The following is a 6,000-nucleotide window of genomic DNA, read 5'->3' on the forward strand; positions in this document are numbered from 1 at the left end:
TGTATTTTTGGCTCCATTGCTTTGTCTCAATTTATATATATTATTTTCCTTTATTTTTCATTGTAACAATGCTTGAGTAAAAATCAAGACAAGCTCTTGATGTCAAAACGTTGGTACAGGATTAGCACCTAGTGACATTTGAGGAAAGCAAAAATAGTTCCACTCTAGGGTGGGCCTTTGCACAGTTTAATCTGTCACTCTGCTCTGCTCATTAGTAGGAAGCATTGTTCATCACTTTCTGTTTCAGCACATTTGGTGAACAGTTGTTGTTTTGTCTGTGGGGGGGGGGGGCTGGAGGCTGGAGGCTGGAGCTACAACTGCTCCTTTGCCTACAGAATCACACACACACTGACAGAAAACACAGATAGAAACATCACCATGCCCTGATAAACATTCACCAGCACTCTTTTGCCAGCCACCTGGCAACCCAAATCATGGCTGGTTACCTGGTAGAGTGGCTGGTAGAGCAGACACAGCCAAAATGTACCAATATTTGGCTGGTGGTTGATTTGTGTACTATGTCTTTTAATGTACTACTTTGTACTAGAAAACTCTCTACAGCAAGAAACTACAGCAGATTTGTAATGCATGCAAATTTTGTCATGCAAATACTGAGTATAAAGCTATTCCTACTGCCCGATACACACCCATAAGCACACTCTCACATATACACTGCCCATGCACATACACACACACACAAAACACCCATGTACCTACACTTCAGAATCAGTATCATTATCATATTTGCCAAATACAAAGGGGACACAAGGAGTTTGACCTGGGTAATTGGTGCTGACACATTTCAAATTACATAATATAAGATTGACATCCTAGGTGCAGGACAAAACATAACAGGACCTCACATACAATGCAGACACTGCATACTGTATGGCAGTAGACCTAACACACATTCCAAGTATATTTTCAAACCCAAAGAATTGTACCAGTGTAGCAGCATTGGCATAGTAACAGTAGCGAATGCTCACAATGCCTTAGGGTTACAATAATGAGTAGGTTTAACAGAATAGGATCAACTTGAAAATGCTGTGAGGCATTGGTAATGAAAAACAACCAAGTGACAAAGATCTGCCGGTGCAGTAAAGTCACAGATTAGCAAGTACAGCTAGGTTGATGCGTAAAGTTGCATTAATGGCAGATGTGCAAAATACAGCTAGAATGATAGATAGCCTGAATAGCTTATATTGTTGTCCATGTGCAGTTTAGTTGACCACGATTGGTTGTGTCTCACTGAGCTGCTGAAGTTGGCGCAGGAAGAACATCCTCTGTTGGGCCTTCTTGATTGGAGTGATGTTCTCATCCCACTTGAAGGCATTGTAGATGATGGTCTCCAGGAATTTGAGTGACTCTGCACTGTTCACAGTACCGCCATGAGGAGGTCCCAGCCAGATTTTCTCTTTGCCTTTATCTTTTTCGACTGGTTCAGCTTCAGTTGGTCCAGGGTCATTGATATTCATGCTTGAGCTAACATTACTCAAGCTTTCCCCCCCATCTGCGCCTCTCACTTCTTTCTCATCTTCCCCTCTCCTTTCTTCCCCATCAGTATTTTGGCATGAGTTTGGCTTGGAGTTTTGAAGAAAAATGTTAATATATTTGGCTGTCCTTCCACTGTGTTTGAGCTTTTTCTCTTTTTAGGCGCTGCCATGCTCACATTAACTCGATTCTAACTAGTAGCATTAATAACTTGCTGTAAGTTGCATTATGGGGAAATCGTCTTTGCGCGCACAAACTCAATCAAATCGATCAGTCACAAGATTGATAGCTAACATTCGCTGGCTAGCGATGAGAGGCAGTATCCATGTAACGCTGGCTAGCTAGTTGATTATTTAAATAGAATTGGTGCAATAATATGAACGTTATGTTGGGTTACGGAGGTAACGTTATGTTCAACCATATCGATCCAATGATCCTGAACCTGCGTTCACGTTAGGTTGTACTATTGACAGTCCAAACAAGAAACGAATACAGTGACAATGCGGTTCCACAAGAAAATATTAAATATCAGAAACTTACTTTCACTTCGAGAAGCCTTGGAGAAGAATCAGTGAAGATTAAAAGAGGAGTCTCGTTAGACTGGCCTGTACAGTTGTTGGGGAAACACTGGAACAGTTTATACACTTACAGGAACAGAGATGAAGGATGCTTGGCATTCAAGCCAGAAGTAGAATCTGTTGTTTATCAGGAAGTGACATATGGTGGCTTCACATGCTGTGATTAGTGAATGTGTTCATGGACTTCCACTCAGAGTGTGTATCACAGGTGGAGAAGTCTGTTTCCACCTTATCCCTGTTTGGATTTTACAAGGATTAATGGCTTGTTGAGCTTGTTCTCTGCTGTTATGTATTGCTGACCTTCTCCTTGATGTGCCTCAGTTGCCTGAGCTCTTTGGTAATGGTTTTTGTTGGTATGCAGACCTATTCACAGATTATACACATATATTTAAATCTGTATCATATAAATAAATGTATTTAAAATGTATTTTTAATAAAGTTACAAAGTGTTGTAAAATAAAATTAAATAATCATTCAATATACTATTAGCATTGTAAAAGGTTAGACTAACTTTTATTGAAATTAGCCACACTGCCTCTGTGTGTGTGTGTGTGTGTGTGTGTGTGTGTGTGTGTGTGTGTGTGTGTGTGTGTGTGTGTGTGCGTGCGTGTGTATGACCTTGAAGCCTCCCCGTTCCTCCTGCTGTAATATTTGTTCCTTTTGTGCCGCCTCTCTAAACTCCGCTGTTCTTTTCCTCGCCCATGCCTTGTATCGGTGCAGTGCATCAAACAAAACACACACAGATGCACACACACACACACACACCCCCGAAACACCTGTTTTTCCCTCCGTCGACGCAAATGATGTCAGCTCCCCCACTTTCTCCCCTTTCTTCAACTTCAGCTATTACATTTTTCGGTTGTAAATATTTCATACATGTTCACTTTTGCATTTTCCCACATCTAGCTGACTGTAGACTAGCTAGCAAAAAAAGAGTACAAGCAACTAGAATAAAAATGTGTTCATCAAGAGTTATACTCTCTGTCTACATGTCATACCTCTCCGTGACTGTGAGCTTAAATGCAACTTTCTAACCTTGCACCTCCCAGGAAACCTCTGACGTTGTTGTTAAATTGTTTATTTTGAGGAGGCAACAGGCCTTTTCAGGCTTTTCGGAAAGTGTATCTCCTAGTATCTCCTAGCATATGTAATGACAGAGAGTGACAGCATTATAGCTGAGACTGACTATGTGAGACTAAGATAGACCCGACAGGTTACGATGTGTCCAGCGGTGATGCGTCTCTCCAGATCCAGTCCTCCATTCCCTAAGGTGGAATCCTATTTTTTCAGGATGACATCCCTCAGTCCTCCCTTGAGCATTATTGAGCAACCCCCACTGACGCATTGACTTTGTGTCGAGCTTTTGTGCGAGCGTGGGTGTGTTTGCGTGGGAAGATCCCATCACGCACATTGGCCGTCCCAGGATCGATCCATCAGCGTTGCCCTCAGACGGCAGCCTTACCCCTCTCCTCCCCAGAGGCCCGGAGGCCCGCTGGGCTCTTCACACCGAGATGACCTGAACTCATACCGGCCTGACACACATCTGACCCTCCCGTGTTCGCTACATACACTAGTTCACCCACTAGCGCACTCCGCCAAGACCCTTCCCTCTGTTGCTATGGGAGCATAGGATCAGGCTAGAGGCTTTTGAAAGCAGCCTGCAGACCAGCGGAAGGCTTGACAGCTGGGTATGCCACGTTATAAAAACCTCCTTGAGAGCCGAGAGAAAAGCATATTAGGCCCGTACTTCATTGTGTGCGGTGTTTCGACACCAGTTCAAAGAAGTTGCAGATGAAATATTCAAAGTTTCTTGAAATCTTAAGCTCTGGCTCCGTGTGTGTTTTCTTTGGAAATGCTAGTGTTTGTGCAAACTGCAGAGGCCGTTTGCTGCAAGCTTACAGAGCTTCGCATGGCCTTGGGCGCGCCAACGGCTAACATTTATTCTCACCTTCACTAACCTTTGTGTTGGATCTGGTAAAGCTTTGCTGGTTTGAGCTAGGCGTAGCATGTCGGCTAACTTCGGCGAACTTCGGATGTCTATCTTTGGGCTATTGGTAGCATGCAGAGTCGCTACTGTGTTGAACCTTGGATATGGGGTGTTGGTAACTTAGACGTTACACAAGCAGGTCGGCGCTTTGAATCTCTGGACCAGCTGGGAAAATGTGGTTGGGAAAACTACTGTGTTGAACCCACAGAATTTGAATGGATAGAACAGTCTCTCCACTGTTTTCTATGGTATTTTGGCTAGTACACCATAAAATGGCGTCTATGGTTAGTAGATGTTTGGACATTAAGGCCGTAAAGTATGTCACACTGGCTGCTTCACAGCGTGAGTGGGTTAGCTTTGTGATGTTACGAGACTATCATTAAAATAATAAATAAAATGTGACGACTTACCAACTTTAATATAGAGCGATTAAACCCAATCGGTTAAAAAATCCTTGAGTAGCTCACCGCTGACATCAAAGAGACAGAGATAGAGCAAGATACCAGTTTTCCACTGCTTGGTCCTTGCTGCAAAGCCTCTCACCTCTGCCACTTGCCGTAAGTCGGTTTATACGGAAGCTAGCCCAACGGTACCAAGGAGGTTTTATATTATCGAACGGTACTCCGACCATCCAGGAGCGTTGATTTGAATGGGAAAGACCGTTCTGTCCATTCAAATTCTGTGGTTGAACCTGGGTTTTCCTGCTCTGGCCTAGTGGTAGCATGTAGGCTAATTACTGTCTTCAGTAGCTGGACTGCTGGCTCCAGACCTACTCACACACACTGGTCTTCACATAGAGAACACACCAGCTTCTGAAACACAAAATCCAAAGAAAGAGGTATTGGAGCTCCCTCAATTCAGACGCTATTGCACTCTCGCACTCTCTCAGTGAAATGAGCTGAGCTGATTTTTTTTCCACACACCAACCTATTTTTAATGTGTTGGTATTGTTGATGTTTTTATCACAGTATGATGCCGTGAAGCTTATCATTTTTCCTGCCGAGCAGATTTCTCACTCTCAGGCTAGTAAAGGTTTTTGATACCTATCTAATCTAACTGAGATAAACACAAAAAGGCTGCCTAAAGGGCAACTCCGCTCAATTTAAGGATTCTTTTGTTACTCCTAATGTCTAGGACAATCAAATTAATATCGGTGAACACGAACAGCCCTCTCCTAAAGCAAGAAATCAAACAACTAAGGCTTGAAGCTGTGATCATCCGGCGGCTTTGAGAGAGTACAGAAATTCTTACACTGAGCGGAATTCCTCTTTAAGCAGTAGGAGACAAGGAAGCACAAAGCGGCGGCAGGATGGACAGATGGATGGATGATTGCCGCTGAGGAGGGAGGAGATGGGAGGAATCATAAACTCCAAAATTAGAAAGGATAAAGGGATGGGGGGGGGGGGGGGCATCTCTGTGTATGCATCTCAATCTGTGTGTGTGAGAGGGAGAGATAGAGAGAAAGAGAGACTGACAGGCAGAACTGTATGAGTTGATTAGTTTCCTGCTCACTTATTATAGGATGCAGATTAGCTGCATTGAGAAACATCTGGGAGCTTTGTTCAGGCCCACACGCTCCCTTCTCTCTCTCCTCTCCTCACCTCTCCTTTCGTCTCTCCTCTCCTCTCCTCTCCTCTACGCTCCTCGTTCATATCCGCCTCCTCTCTCCTCTCCTCTACGCTCCTCTTTCATACTCTACCTCTCTTTTCCCCTCTGCTCTCATTCCAGCCTCTCCTCTCCTCTCCTTCTCCAGCCACTGTTTTTTTCTCTTGCTTTCACCTCTCTTTCTGCCCTTCACTCTTCACTCTTTTTTTCCTGTCTTCAGCAAACATCTTTCCTTTCCCCTGCTCTCCGCCTCTCTCAGTCTGTCACTCAGAGCTGCCTTTTATCCTCTCTTTTCTTTCCATTCAAATGACAACGAGGAGATTTACATGAAGTCTTTCA

At 43.8% G+C, this 6,000-nt stretch overlaps 1 protein-coding gene across 3 annotated transcripts in view; it reads left to right on the forward strand.

The window, feature by feature from the left end:
* Positions 1 to 6,000, forward strand: part of itfg1 (integrin alpha FG-GAP repeat containing 1) — a 151,222-nt gene that overhangs the window by 100,562 nt on the left and 44,660 nt on the right. The gene's annotated exons all lie outside the window — the stretch shown is intronic.

The sequence above is a fragment of the Centroberyx gerrardi genome, chromosome 1 (genome assembly GCF_048128805.1).
Source record: "Centroberyx gerrardi isolate f3 chromosome 1, fCenGer3.hap1.cur.20231027, whole genome shotgun sequence".
Lineage (NCBI taxonomy): Eukaryota > Metazoa > Chordata > Actinopteri > Beryciformes > Berycidae > Centroberyx > Centroberyx gerrardi.